This window comes from Pan paniscus, chromosome 21 (assembly GCF_029289425.2).
Source record: "Pan paniscus chromosome 21, NHGRI_mPanPan1-v2.0_pri, whole genome shotgun sequence".
Lineage (NCBI taxonomy): Eukaryota > Metazoa > Chordata > Mammalia > Primates > Hominidae > Pan > Pan paniscus.
In genome coordinates this window covers 5,950,951-5,966,658 of record NC_073270.2, presented here as the reverse complement: position 1 = coordinate 5,966,658, position 15,708 = coordinate 5,950,951, and the positions used below count along the sequence as shown (strand labels likewise).

The following is a 15,708-nucleotide window of genomic DNA, read 5'->3' as shown; positions in this document are numbered from 1 at the left end:
GGTCTCGGTCTGTCACTCAGGCTGGAGTGCAGTGTTGTGATCTCGGCTCACTGCAACATCTGCCTCCTGGATTCAAGTGATTCACCCGCCTCAGCCTCCCGAATAGCTGGGACTATAAGCATGTGCCACCATGCCTGGCTAATTTTTGTATTTTTAGTAGAGACAGGGTTTCACCATGTTGGCCAGGCTGGTCTCGAACTTCTGACCTCAAGTGATCTGCCCACCTTGGCCTCCCAAAGTGCTGGGATTACAGGCATGAGTCACCATGTCCAGCCTGTCTTTAAAATATATCTTGAGGCTGGGTGTGGGGGCTCACGCCTGTAATCCCAGCACTTTGGGAGGCTGAGGCCGGTGGATCACCTGAGGTCAGGAGTTTAAGACCGGCCTGGCCAACATGGTGAAACCCCATCTCTACTAAAAATAAAAAATTAGCCGGGTGTAGTGGCACGCGCCTATAGTCCCAGCTACTTGGGAGGCTGAGGCAGGAGAATCACTTGAATCCGGGAGGCGGAGGTTGCAGTGAGCCGAGACCACACCACTGCACTCCAGCCTGGGCTACAGAGTGAGACTCCGTCTCAAAAAAAATAAAAAATAAAAATAAAAATAAAAAACGGCCGGGCGTGGTGGCTCACGCCTGTAATCCCAGCACTTTGGGAGGCCGAGGTGGGCGGATCACGAAGTCAGGATATCGAGACCATCCTGACTAACACGGCGAAACCCTGTCTCTACTAAAAATACAAAAAATTAGCCGGGTGTGGTGGCGGGCACCTGTAGTCCCAGCGACTCGGGAGGCTGAGGCAGGAGAATGGCCTGAACCCGGGAGGCAGAGCTTGCAGTGAGCCCAGATCGCACCACTGCACTCCAGCCTGGGTGGCAGAGGGAGACTCCGTCTCAAAAAAAAAAAAATTAAAAAAATAAAAGTATATCTTGAATTTGTTCCTTATTTCCACCTCCACTGCTCTTACCCCAGGCCAAACCACTGTCTTCCACCTGAACTCCTGTAATTCCTGTTCTATTTGCTTTACACTTGGCCCCTTCAATCTATTCTCCCTCCCCAGCCAAAGAGATCTTCTCAAAACCTAAATAGGTCAGGCATGGTGGGTGGCTCACACCTATAATCTCAGCACAGCACTTTGGGAGGCCGAGGCAGGTGAATCACTTGAGTCCTGGAGTTTGAGACTAGCCTGGGCAACACAGGGAGATGCCATGTCCTTTTATCTAAAAAAAAAAAAAAAAAAAAAAAAAGTTTTTAATTTTTTGTTTTGTTTTATCTTGCTCTTTTTCTTTGTTTTTTTTTTGTTTGTTTTTTTTGTTTTTTTTGTTTTTTGAGACAGAGTCTCACTCTCTCACCAGACTGGAGTGCAGTGGCGTGATCTCGGCTCACTGCAACCTCTGCCTCCCGGGTTCAAGTGATTCTCCTGCCTCAGCCTCCCAAGTAGCTGGGACTGCAGGGGCACGCCACTACACCCAGCTAATTTTTGTATTTTTAGTGGAGACGGGGTTTCACGATGTTGGCCAGGATGGTCTCCATCTCTTGACCTTGTGATCCGCCTGCCTCAGCCTCCCAAAGTCCTGAGATTACAGGTGTGAGCCACCGTGCTTGGCCTCTTTGTTTCTATTTTGTTGTTGCTGTTGTTCTGTATTTTGCTCTCAGCAGAATCCAGGACACTTCATCTGGACAAAAATTAAAAATTAAGCCAGGTGTGGTGGCACGGACCTGCAGTCCCAACTACTAGGGAGGCCGAGGTGGGAGAATCGCTTGAGCCCAGGAGTTCGAGGCTGCGGCAAGCCGTGATCACACCACTGCACTGCAGCCTGGGCGACAGAGTGAGACCCTGTAACAGCAACAACAAAACATAAACCCCTGCTCAAACCCTTTACTGACTCCCCATCATATTTAGGAGGCTTGCTTTTCCTGGCCCCTTCATTACCTCTTCTGTAATCTCATCTCATCCCATTCTCCCTCCTACTTTCCATGTTCCAGTCACACTGACTGCTTTTCAATTCCTCAAACATGGCAAGTTCTTTCCTGCCTCAGGACCTTTGCTCTTGCTATTGTACTTCCTGAAATGTTCTTCTCCCAGGTCTTTGCATAATTGGCTTGGCTGAGTCTCAGCAATAATGTCACCTTCTTCATCCTTTATCATCGTACCTAAGTTGCCTGCCAAGTTTGATCAAAGCCTGTTCCTCTTGTTCTTTTTAAATTTATCACTAATGTAGTAATAATAATTATTGTTTTTAGGTTTTCACTATTTATTTATGACAAGTATTCCACATTCAATATGCTCTCCAGTCAACAGTTATTTGAGGCCAGGCACAGTGGCTCATGCCTGTAATCCCAACATTTTGGGAGGCCGAGAGGAAGCATATAAGAGCCCGGATGCTGGTAGGTATGGGAAGACAGAAGATAACTCACTGCATAACCAACACCTGGCGGGGCTCCTGGTACTCGGTGGACTTGTGTTCTAAGACATGAGATGGCAGCCAAGAAATAAACAAAAAATAAATATGTGCTTTCTCTGCTCATATGAGGTGTGGTGGCAACAGGTGTGGCCTCAACGTGCAGAATAATGCTAGTGAGTTTGTGGATGTGTATGAAATGCTCCACCAGCAACTGCATCATCAGCATCAAAGACTACACCTCCATCCGGATAAATGTGGCTGAGGTTGATAAAATCACGAGCAGGTTTAATGGCCAGTTTAAAACCTATGCTTTCGGTGGGGCCATTTGAAGAATGGGCAAGTGAGATGATCTATTCTCCCATCGTCCAATGCCGATGGCATTGCTGATGGCATTGTCTCAAATAACTTTTTTGAGACACTGCACCCGGCCCTTCTTCTGTCTTCCCATACCTACCAGCATGCAGGTTCACTGGGGGCAGACCTAGTAAGTTTGGCTTTTTTTTTTTTTTTTTAGATGGATTCTTGCTCTGTTGCCCAGGCTGGAGTGCAGTGGCATGATCTTGGCTCAGTGCAACCTCCACCTCCCAGGTTCAAGCAATTCTCCTGCCTCAGTCTCTCAAGTAGGTGGGACTACAGGCGCATGCCACCGTGCCTGGCTAATTTTTGTATTTTCAGTAGAGACGAGGTTTTACCATTTTGGCCAGACTGGTCTCGAACTCATGACCTCAAGTGATCCGCCTGCCTCAGCCTCCCAAAGTGCTGGTATTACAGGTATTACTGCGCCTGGCCAGTAAGTTTCTTTTTGTTCATTTGTTTGTTTTTTTTTTTTTTGTGACAGATTTTTGTTCTTGTTGCCCAGGCTGCAGTACAATGGTGTGACCTTGGATCACTGCAACCTCCATCTCTGGAGTTCAAGAGATTCTCCTGCCTCAGCCTCTCGAGTAGCTGGGATTACAGGCATGCACCAACACGCCTGGCTAATTTTGTATTTTTAGTAGAGACGGGGTTTCTCCATGTTGATCAGGCTGGTCTCAAACTCCCGACCTCAGGTGAACCACCCACCTCAGCCTTCCAAAGTGCTGGGATTACAGGCATGAGCCACTGTGTCCTGCCCAGTAAGTTTCTTATCCATCATTTTGTCAGTGGTGTCTAGCTCAGTGCCTGCCAGGTAGCACATGACCAACGAAGAGTGTCTGTACTAACTTATAGGAGGTGAGTTAGTGGTGCAGCCAACAATCTGGGCACAAAGGACTCGAATTCCAAGTGACCTTACAAACTAGAGACCTTATCAAAAACAGAGAATGGAAAAAATATCACCTAGGGAAAGACTGAGTGTTTGATATTATGGCTCAAAAACCAATTGTGGGCTCAATTCTACAGCTAGATTAGGCTTCTTATATGGTATTTGTAAAGGGCTATAAAAAAACATCTGCAGGAAGCACGTTCACATCAATTACCTCATTTAATCCTCATACCAACCTAGGCAGTGGATAGGGCAGACGAAATTGTTTTAAGTTTACATACTAGGAACCCTAAGTGTAGTTTGGTTATATGATTTCCCCAAGGTCACTGAGCAAGGCAGGGGCAGGCCAGGGACCCTGTGCCTTTTCTCGCCAAGGCTGCATGAAGTGTATAACTCATTTATTATCTAGGATCAAAGAAATATTCAAACTTAAACCTTCACATCCTGCAGTACAGACACATCCCTCTTTTCTAAGGCACACATTCCTGGAGACAACACCTGGGACCCATTCAAGACCCCGAGCCTTTTCTTGTGCCCCAGGCCCCACGTCAGACAGAGACCAAGCTGTTTGAAACAGGGAACAAGCCCAGCCGCGGTAGCTCACACCTATAATCCCAGCACTTTGGGAGGCTGAGACGGGGCGGGGGGAGGTGGGGATCACCTGAGGTCAGGGGTTTGAGACCAGCCTGGCCAACACGGAGAAACCCCGTCTCTACTAAAAATACAAAAATTAGCCAGGCGTGGTGGTGGGTGCCTGTAATCCCAGCTACTCGGGAGGCTGAGGCAGGAGAAACGCTAGAACCTGGGAGGTGGAGGTTGCAGTGACCCAAGACTGTGCCTTTGCACTCCAGCCTGGGCAACAAGAGGGAAACTCCATCTCAAAAAAAAAAAAAACAAAAAACAACTTTTTGTAGTATACATACAGAGAAACACACTTAAGTGTGCAGGTTAATGGAATCTCACAAAGTGAATATGCCTGTGTGCCTAGCACCCATAGCAAGACATCACACATGGCCAGCTCTTCAGAAGACCCCTGTGCCTTTGCTTAGTCACTGTGCCCCCAGAGGGTGACAGTATCCCAAATTCCAACAGTTTTGTTTGCCTCTTTTCTTTAAAAACAAAACAAAACAAAACAAATTTGCTGTCATCCACTTCCTGTTTGAACCTCTTTTCTTTTTCTTTTCATTTTACCTGTCCCTCCCATTCACCCTCTTTTCTACTTTATATAACTACTGACAGATTTTTGTCCTTTTTCCTTATTTCCCCCTCAAAGACTAAGTGTGTCCATGAGGGTCTAGGTTAAACTCCCTTATTGAAAAAACCAACCTTCCTTCCTTCCTTCCTTCCTTCCTTCCTTCCTTCCTTCCTTTCTTTCTTTCTTGACAAGGTCTTGTTCTGTCTCCCAGCCTGCTAGGCTGACGCCATCTCGGCTTACTGCAACCTCCACCTCCCGAGTTCAAATGATCCTCCCACCTCAGCCTCCCCAGTAGGTGGAACTACAGGCGTGCACCACGATGACTAGCTAATTTTTTTTTTTTTTTTCTTTTTGAGATGGAGTTTTGCTCTTGTTGCCCAGGCTGGAGTGCAATGGTGCGATCTCAGCTCACTGAGACCTCCGCCTCCTGGGTTCAAGTGATTCTCCTGCTTCAGCCTCCCGAGTAGTTGGGAGGCACATGCCGCCACGCATGGCTAATTTTGTATTTTTAGTAGAGATGGGGTTTCACCATCTTGGCCAGGCTGGCCTTGAACTCCTGACCTCAGGTGATCTGCATGCCTTGGCCTCCCTAAGTGCTGGGATTATAGGCGTAAGCCACCGCGGCCGGCTAATTTTGTATTTTATATAGACACGGAGTTTCACCATGTTGCCCAGGCTGGGCTTAGACTCCTGGGCTCAAGCCATCCACCCACCTCAGCCTTCCAAAGTGCTGGATTACATGTCTGTGCCACAGTGCCCAACCCAAAAGTCTCATTTCTATACCCTGGCATTGGAGCCTTCTGTGTTTTGCCTGTAACCTATGTTTTCCACGTGGCTTATCTGATGGTTAATTATATGTATCAACCTGTCCGGGCTAAGAGATGCCCAGATAGCTGGTAAAACATTATTTCTGGGTCTGACTGGGACGGTGTTTGCAGAAGAGATAAGCATTTAAATCAGTAGACAGAAAAGTTCCGCTTTCACCCACGTGAGCAGGCATCATCCAATCCACTGTGGGTCCAGACAGAACAAAAAGGCAGGGCGAAGGCACATTTGCACCCTCTTCTGGAGCAGGGCCATTCATCTTCTCCTGCCCTTGGACATCACAGCTCCAGGAACTCAGGTCTTCAGCCTCAGGGTGAAGGACACCACCAGCTTTCCACGTTCCCCAGCTTGCAGACGGCATACGGTGGGACTTCTTGGCCTTTAGAGTCACGTGAGCTAATTCCTGCAATAAATCCCCTCTTTCATATCCTCTTTTTTTTGAGACGGAGTCTCGCTCTGTCGCCCAGGCTGGAGTGCAGTGGCGCGATCTCGGCTCACTGCAAGCTCCGCCTCCCAGGTTCAGTCCATTCTCCTGCCTCAGCCTCCCGAGTAGCTGGGACTACAGGCGCCCGCCACCACGCCCGGCTAATTTTTTGTAATTTTAGTAGAGACGAGGTTTCACCACGTTAGCCAGGACGGTCTCGATCTCCTGACCTCGTGATCCGCCCGCCTCGGCCTCCCAAAGTGCTGGGATTACAGGTGTGAGCCACCGCGCCCGGCCCATATCCTTTTATACATCCCTCTATATATCCGGTTGGTTCTGTTTCTCTGGAGAACCTTGACTAATTCAGTTTCCAATTCTCCAGAACCCTGGGGGTTAATCCTGAGTTCTTTCCCTTCGCATTTCACCTGTCATCAGCGGGCAGCCCCTGTTGGTTTGATGGAACAAGTGAAGTCATTGAGTACTAACTGAGTACTTCAGTACTGACCGAACTGAGAACTTACTGTGTGGTAGGTACCACGTGAGGAACTGGCATACAGAATTAAATAAACCAAGACCTCTGCCCTGGATGCACTGACAATTAGTGAGGGAGAGAAACAGAAAAACAACTTATTTCCATACGTTTCATTCTAAATGCTGTGATGCATGGAGGGAGTATACTTGCACCAGCCTAGGGACTCGGGGTGGTTCCAGGAGAGGCCAAGGTGGGACTTTCTGAGCAAGAATGATCCAGAGGACATTAAGGAGATCCAGGCAGTAGAAATGTGATGGCCTTGAGGAGCTTTTGCAGGGAAAACAGAAATGGACATAGCCACACTCTCCTTGTCCCCAACACCTTTTTTGAAGGGAGCAGGAGGAAGAAGAATCTAAGAAAGAAAAAAATACAGTCAGAGAAGTAGAAGAACCACTAGGAAATGCAGTCATGAAGTCAAAAGAAGAGAGATTATCCTGAGAGAATACAGCTGTGCCAAATGCCTCCAGAAAATTCAGTAAGATGCATATGCAAAAGATTCCCTGGATTGTGCAATTTTGAGGGCATGGCTAATTTACCTGGGCCGTTTCAGAGGAATACAAGAATGCAGCCCAGATTGCCTGGGGGTAAAGGGAGGAAGGAAGTGAGGAGGAGGAAATAAATACTGTACGTGGCTTTTTTGAGAAGCTGAGCTGAGAAGGGGAGATGATTGCGGGAACTGGGAGGATGTAAACTTTCCAAAGACAAGGGTGGTAGGGCCGAGCGTGGTGACTCATGTCTGCAATCCCAGCACTTTGGGAGGCTGAGGCGGGAGGGTCACTTGAGCCCAGGAGTTCGAGACCAGCCTGGGCAACATACCCATCTTAAGAAAAAATAAAGAAAGGGAGGTCAGCATTGAAATATGGAGGACACCCAAAGGAGGGGTCTTCAGTACTCGAGGCAGGGAAGAGAGGTCCCTCATGGGAAAGTGGGGTCGTGGATAAGGGGAGGTGGGGGATGAGGAAATGCCCTTCTCATGACCAGTTGCCAAAAATCAGGAAGCAAGGTTATTTGCTGGGAGTAGGGGAGAATGGTTAGGTAAGGAATTTGGGGTCATTCGAGGGTAAGAGGTTACTTCCATTGGCTGGGCTTCAGATCTGCCAGAGCTGCAGAGTGAACTGGGGTGGAGGAGGCAGAAGCAAACCATGCTTCTTTGAGCCCCTTGGGCATAGATCCGTGCCCACCAGTGTGCTTTTGTGTTGGACAGATTCCAGAACTAACATTCTGAGTTCAGGGTGTGTGCATTTAAACGCTCTCTTTTTTCAAGGGGTAGGGGGTTGTGGGGCAGACAAGGTCTCACTCTGTTGCCCAGGCTGGAGTGGCACTTAATGCCACTGAGTGGTACACTTAAAAGTGGTTAAAAAGGTAAATTTTGGCTGGGTGTGGTGGCTCACACCTGTAATCCCAGCACTTTGGGAGGCCAAGGCAGGTGGATCACCTGAGGTCAGGAGTTCGAGAGCAGCCTGACCCACGTGGTGAAACCCCGTCTCTACTAAAAATACAAAAATTAGCCGGGTGTGGTGGCACATGCCTGTAATCCCAGCTACTCGGGAGGCTGAGGCAGGAGAATCGCCTGAACCCAGGAGGCAGAGGTTGTAGTTAGCCAAGATCATGCCATTGCACTCTAGCCTGGGCAACAAGAGCAAAACTCTGTCTCAAAAAAAAAAAAAAGTTAATTTTATTATACATATATTTTATCACAATGAAAAAAGGAATGAAATATTGAAGCATACTACAATGTAGCTGAACCTTGAAAACATGGTAGGTGAAAGAAGCCAGTCACAAAAGACCACATATTAGTATATAATTCATATAATTCCATTTATACTAAATGTTCAGAATAGTCAAATCCATAGAAAGAGAGTGAAGATTAGTGGTTGCCAGGGGCTGGGGGAAGAGGAGAAATAGGAAATGACTGCTAATAGATATGGAGTTTCTTTTAGGAGTGATAAAAATGTTCTAAAATTAGTGGTACTTGTACAGCTTTGTGAACATACTGAAAACCACCAAATTGTATACTTTACAATTGTTTACTTTTTTTGTTTGTTTGTTTTTGACACTGAGTCTTGCTCTATTGCCCAGGTTGGTGCGCAGTGGTGCGATTTCAGCTCACTGCAACCTCTGCCTCCTAGGTTCAAGTGATTTTCCTGCCTCAGCCTCCCAAGTAGCCGGGACTACACGTGTATGTCACCATGCCTGGCTAATTTTTGTAGTTTTAGTAGAGACAGGGTTTCACTATGTTCACCAAGCTGGTCTCCAACTCCTGACCTCAAGTGGTCCACCTGTGTCGGCCTCCCAGAGTGCTAGGATTATAGGTGTGAGCCACCAGGCATGGCCACAATTGTTTACTTTAAATGATATATTCTAAAATGTATACCTTAAAATGGGAGTATTATGGGTACATGAATTATATTTCAAAAAAAATAAAAGCAAGCCTGGCGGTGGAGTGGGGAGAAGCCTACATGGTATACATGCTATACGGTGCCTATCTCATAGATCATTCAGCCATTCCCTGATCGATGGATGTTTAGGTTGTTTTCAGGTTTTTTGTTTTTGTTTTGCTACTTGAAACAATGCTTCAATGCACATCATTGAACACACACGCACGCACACACACACACACACGTCATTTCAGGCAGGTCTTGGTCCTGCCATGCAGCCCTAGATCTGTTATGTCTTAGTATGAGACAGATGTACAAAGTGTGAATTCTGCTGACATCAAGAGATGGTGCAGGCCAGGAGTGGTGGCTCACTCCTATAATCCCAGCACTTTGGGAGGCCAAGGCAGGTGGTTCACTTGAGGCCAGGAGTTTGAGACCAGCCTGACCAACATGGTGAAACCCTGTCTCTATTAAAAATACAAAAATTAGTGGGGGGTGGTGGCAAACACCTCTAATCCCAGCTATTTGGGAGGCTGAGGCAGGAGAATTGCTTGAGCCAAGATTGTACCACTGCACTCCAGCCTGGCCAACAGAGCAAGACTCCGTCTCAAAATAAATAAATAAATAAATAAATAAATAAATAAATAAATAAATAAAATGGCTTTTACAGATGAACGTTTGCCATCAATTTGATGATAGGAAAGACTAACTTTGAACCCCAAGTAAGCAAAATCTTATTTTCCCCACCCCCCAAATTCTATTATTTTCATTAGTAGACCTGTATTATAAAAATATTATGCTCAATATGACTGGGCACGGTGGCTCACGCCTGTAATTCCTAGCACTTTGGGAGGCCGAGGCAGATGGATCACAAGGTCAGGAGTTCAATGCCAGCCTGGCCAAGATGGTGAAACCCCGTCTCTACTAAAAATACAAAAAATTAGCCGGGTGCTGTGGCAGGCGCCTGTAATCCCAGCTACTCGGGAGGCTGAGGCAGGAGAACCGCTTGAACTCAGAGGGAGGAGATTGCAGTGAGCCAACATCCCACCACTGCACTCCAGCCTGGGCGACAGAGTGAGACTCCATCTCAAAAAACAAAACAAAACAAACAAAAAAATATATTATGCTCAATCATCATTATATTTTGAGTTTCATCAATAAGAAATCTGTGGAAATTTGTTTTCTATCATTATATAAGTACTGTCACCTTTTTTTTTTGAGACGGAGTTTCGCTCTTGTTGCCCAGGCTGGAGTGCAATGGCGCGATCTCAGCTCACTGCAATCTCCACCTCCCAGGTTCAAGTGATTCTCCTGCCTCAGCCTCCCAAGTAGCTGGGACTACAGGCATGCGCCACCATGCCCAGCTAATTTTGTATTTTTAGTAGAGACGGGGTTCACCATGTTGGTCAGGCTGGTCTCGAACTCCTGACCTCAAGTGATCCACCCATCTCGGCCTCCCAAAGTGCTGGGATTACAAGCGTGAGCCACCGCGCCTGGCCCCTATCATTATATAAGTACTGTACCTATATAATGTCATCAGTTTTACCTCTTGGCCCACAAAACCTAAAACATTTATTATCTAGCTCTTCCCAGAAAACGTTTGCCCCAGGTCTAGACTCCAGAGAGATGTTGAAAATAACACTGAAAAGTACTGTATGAAGATGGAATAGCCCCAAGCTACAATTACCTCTCAAAAATAACACAGCCTGGAAATGACTGAAATTTCAATCAAATTAACCAGGTCATGAAACGTTCTTGATATATTCTGCTGATTTAGTTTAGAGAAGTTAAGGGAGGAGGAAAAAAAAACCTTGTTTGTATGAGCTGTAATAGAAAGGAAGATGAATGGAAAATAAAAGGAAAAGCAACTGAAGAGGAAAAATTTGATGTATTTTTTTAATTGATGATAATGGTAAAAATAATTATATAAAAATAATGATATCGAACACCTACATATTCATGCACTGAATAAGCACTTTATATACATTTAATCCTTGTAAGACGTTGAAAGACAGAAGTCAGAGCTATCTGCTGATACCAAAGCCAGTTTGTCAGCAGTAAAATCTCCAAAAAAAAAAAATAAGAAAAAGAAGCCGAGACTAGAGATTAAGGGCCTTGAATGCTACACTGGGAAAGGTTTATTCTTTCTTTATTTAGCTATTAAATTTTTATTTATTTATTTACTTATTTATTTATTTATTTTTGAGACGGAGTTCATTCTTGTTGCCCAGGCTGGAGTGCAATGGCACAATCTCGGCTCACCGCAACCTCCACCTCCTGGGTTCAAGCGCTTCTCCTGCCTCAGCCTCCTGAGTAGCTGGGATTACAGGCATGCGCCACCATGCTCGGCTAATTTTGTATTTTTAGTAGAGACAGGGTTTCTCCATGTTGGTCAGGCTGCTCTCGAACTCCTGACCTCAGGTGATCCACCTGCCTCGGCCTCCCAAAGTGCTGGGATTACAGGCGTGAGCCACTGCGCCCGGCCTAAACTTTTAATTAATTAATTAATTTATTTATTTATTCAGAGATGGGGTCTCCCCATGTTGCCTAGTGTGGTCTCAAACTCCTGGCAAAGGCGATCCTCCTGACTTGGTCTCCCAAAATGCTGGGATTACAGGTGTGAACTACTGTGCCTGGTCTCCAATTATCCTTTTGACTGGGAGGCCCTGAAGGATTTTCAGAAAAGGTGTGAGATTATCAGTTCTGTGCTCTGGGATGATAACAAGGATAGTTTCAGGAGATTAGTCTTGAGTCCAACCGGCCAGAGAGAAACTTTTTCGATGGTTAACAGTCCAAGAAAGAGCCAGTGAGGGTCAGTATCTGTGTTGGATGAGAAGAGAATTTCAGAAATACTTCCCGGCTTGACCACAGGTGACAGAGTGGACATGTAGGCTATGGGGCAAGGACTCAAAGACCAGTTCGAAGTTTCTGGTAGCAAAATGAGAGAACTCAGATAAGAAACCAGTTTATGGGAGAAAATAATGCATCAATAGTGGAGATTATTTGCAATTCCTGGAGAATATTCAGGGCAGGTTGTTCAAGGGACAATTGGAAATGTGTCTACAAGTTCAGAAAGATGTCTGTCTTGTCTAGGGAGAGAGGTTTGGGAACCAAGAGGAGATGGCTGACCTTCAGAGGGGGTTAGAGAAGGAGAAGGCAGGGGAGAAAGGAGATACGAGGGGAAACTAACATTTCTAGACTGGAGTCTGAGAAACTCACATCACTGAGAGGGAAGGGGGGTGTATGGATAGTTAGCGAGAAACAGTGGTATTATCACAAGAATAGAATTTCGAGTGAGAAGTCAATGGACTGTTACAGAGCCATCAAAGAAGAAAAGGACTGTAAACCTGTAATTGGTTTTGGCAATTAGAAGGTCACAGATGACATCTGATAAAACAGGGAGGGACAGTGCCTGAGGGGTGATGGCGGGGGAGGTTGGGCGGAGGAAGGCAGGCAGGACGGCTGGGGAGACTGGGACTATGGAAGGTTTTTCAGGATAGACAAAAATGGTAAATGCCTAGAGAGGGAGAGGGAGACACTGAAGATTCCACAGTTCATGGAATAACGATGGGGAGGGGATAGACTTAAAAGCTCAGGGGGTCTTGACCCTGGAACTTCCCTTCCCTTCTAATCAGAAGACTCCACATTCCTTGCTAAGCAAACACATCGCATTAAAAAAAAAAAAAAAAGGTTGGCTGGAATACGCTCTATGCTCTCACTGGTGTAGAATGATGGTTACGGGGCAATGCGTGAGTTTTTCTCTGGGTGCTGGTCACAGCATTTTTGTTGTTGTTTTTGTTTTGTTTTGTTTTGTTTTTGAGACGGAGTCTTGCTCTGTCGCCCAGGCTGGAGTGCGGTGGCGCGATCTCGGCTCACTGCAAGCTCCACCTCCCGGGTTCACGCCATTCTCCTGCCTCAGCCTCCCGAGTAGCTGGGACTACAGGCGCCCGCCACCACGCCCGGCTAATTTTTTTGTATTTTTAGTAGAGACGGGGTTTCACTGTGTTTGCCAGGATGGTCTCGATCTCCTGACCTCGTGATCCGCCCGCCTCGGCCTCCCAAAGTGCTCGGATTACAGGCTTGAGCCACCGCGCCCGGCCGCATCTTTGTTTTTTATTTTCTCCATCTTCAACGGGGATCAAAACATTCGACATTCCAGTGTATATTGAATTTTGCAATCCAACACTTTCTTTTCCCTACTTACTGAATCCCAGTAGGAATTGTGAACTTCAAATATCTGAGACAGGTCTCAGTCAATTTAGAAGGTTCATTTTGTCAAGGTTAAGGATGCGCGCCCGTGACGCATAAAACCAAGCTTAGCTGGACCTGGTGGTGTGGTCCTGTCATCCCAGCTACTTAGGAGGCCAAGGTTGGGGGATCCCTTGAGCCTGGAAGGTTGATGCTGCAGCCTTAATTGTGCCGTTGCACTCCAGCCTGGGTGACAGAGTGAGACCTTGTCTCTAAAAAATTAAATATAAGCAAATAAAAATGCAGTTATTAGATAAATAAATGGGAAGACACATTATTGTCAAGACACAGACCACACTTGCCTATTTCATAAAATTCCTTTAGTTGCTGCTCCCCCAACTGCATTAATATGTGTGATGTCACTTTCCAAAACTGTGTAAAACACATAAATAATTCTGATTATAAAATCAATTTCTCTCCATGTGAGGTCAGACAGACACCGTCTACAATTCTGTTTCTCAAGAGTTGCCCGGGAACTAGTACATTATCATTCAGTTAGTAAAGCAACCATGACAATGGTTTCAAGATGGAAGGTGTTAAGAAAGTACTAATTATTAGAACATTTAAAAAAATGTATTCAGATTTCAGCAGTGGCTCAATACGTGTGGTCCCCAGACCAGTAGCATCAGCATCACCTGGGAACTTGCCAGAAATGCAGATTCTGGAGCCTCACGCCAGACCTCCAGCCTTAGCAACTCTGGGGGTGGGGCCCAGCCATCTGCATCTTAATGAAGTCCTCAAAGTGAGGCTGCCCAGCTCTAAGACCGAGGGCCAGGGATTTACACTTGGCCTTTCTGCTTAGCGGTCCAAGAACCTCACCCGGGGGCATCACCTGGGGACAATTTAGAAGTGCAGACTTTCGGGCTGCACCCCAGAGCCACTGAATGTGAACCCGCCCCTAGCCTAACACGACCCCCAGGGAATTCACGTCTGAAAAGCCTTGGTCTGTATTACGATCTCTGCATGAGGTAAGAAGGACTTCTTCTCCAGTTAAGTTAAAAAACCTGGCTACCTAAGTGGAGAAGCGGTGAAATTGTTTTAAAACATCCAACCCACTGAGCCCAATGCACCACAAACTGCTTGATTATCACGCTCGAGCAATGACAGGGCTCGGTGGCAGGCGGGGTAAAAAGGGGGGACCTGGACCAGGACACTCAGGGACCAGCGCTCTGCTTGCCAGGTGGGTCCCCAGGAACAGGTGTGACTGGTGGGAAGGGTCGCGAAGGGGGGCGATCTTTCTGCGCAGGGGAGGGAAATGAAAGGAACGGGAAGGGGACCGCTGGGTGCGAGGCCCGGGATGTTCCGGGGAGCGCTGCCGGGTGCCAGGGAGCAGCCCCTCCCCGGGGGGAGGCCCGAGGGCAGGGGTCGGGGGCGGGGAGGGAGGTGGGCCCCAGACCGGCGCGGGGGCGGGCGGCTCCGCTGCACCCCGCCCCCGGCCCGCCCCTCCGCGGCGCCATTTTGCAGGCGGCTGTCGCGGGGACCGGAGGCGGCGGCGGCCGCGGGCACTGCGGCGCCGAGGCGCGGCGGCAGGACGGGAACCACGCGAGCTGTAGCCAGGTGAGAGCCGGGCCGCCGCGCCCCCTGCCCGGCCTGCGGGCCGCACCTGCCGGCGGGGCCGCGAGGTGCCCGCCGCGCCCACGAGGCCGGCCTGGCACGGCCCCCGCGCGCTGTCACCCACCGGCCCCGCGGCGCGGCCTGCGCGCCCCCACCCCGACCCATCACCCGGGACCCCGCGCCCGCCGGCCACCCTGGCCCCGGGGCCCAAGATGCCCGGCGGCCCTCAGCTCCTGCCGCTCTGCCGGCCGGGCCGGGCCCCCGGGGTACCCACCCCTGCCCGCCACGGGAGCCACAGCGCGCTCGGGCCCTCAGGCCGCGCAGCGGGGAGGCAAATGGGGCTCCCCCAGAACCCCACTGGCTGCCGCCGCCTCCTCCCGGGCTCTGCGCCCGCGCGTCCTGGGGTCGCTTCCCTCGCCCCTCCCCAGGTGGTGCGCACGGGCATCGTCTCGCCCCCTGGAATTCAGGGGCATCAGGAGGGGCGGCAAGAGGGTGCCTTTTACATTCTTGCTTTCTTCCCTTCTACAAAGACTGCGCGAAGTAATTTTAGAAGCAGCTCCTCCGACCCCGGGGCCTTTCTGGCCTGTTCCCCGGGGGTCGCGAGTCCCCCTCCTTGCCACCTTTCGGGGGAAAAAAATGACATTTCGAGTGTGACTACTTTAAGGCGCAGGATTTTCTCCTTCGTTTGGTCCTAGATGCCCCCCCTCGGATAGGTGGCTGATAGGTTGTCGGCCTGCAGGCTGGGGGTTTAAGCGTGACTGATGGGAAATTATCGATTGTCAGGGCAAAGGGTAAATGAGGGCAACTGCAGGTGGAAGAAAGTCACCCATAAGGGCTTTCTGGGTCTGCAGCGTTTGTAGTAGGTGCTACTTCTATTCTTGCAGTGCTGGGAGACGGGCGGGGGAA

At 48.4% G+C, this 15,708-nt stretch overlaps 1 protein-coding gene across 8 annotated transcripts in view; it reads left to right on the top strand.

The window, feature by feature from the left end:
- The window catches only part of SLC23A2 (solute carrier family 23 member 2), a 215,885-nt gene that overhangs the window by 50,908 nt on the left and 149,269 nt on the right, over window positions 1-15,708 (top strand). For 2 of the 8 annotated variants that reach the window (XM_055104518.2, XM_034947318.3), the window contains exon 1: window positions 14,683-14,805. The exons of 1 other annotated variant lie outside the window; for it this stretch is intronic. The gene's annotated coding sequence lies outside the window, so the exon portion shown is untranslated. Of the gene's footprint in view, window positions 1-14,201; window positions 14,217-14,321; window positions 14,429-14,680; window positions 14,806-15,708 lie in introns of those variants that run through there. 5 more of the 8 variants (XM_057300790.2, XM_034947319.3, XM_055104515.2 and 2 more) reach the window with 5 other exon arrangements.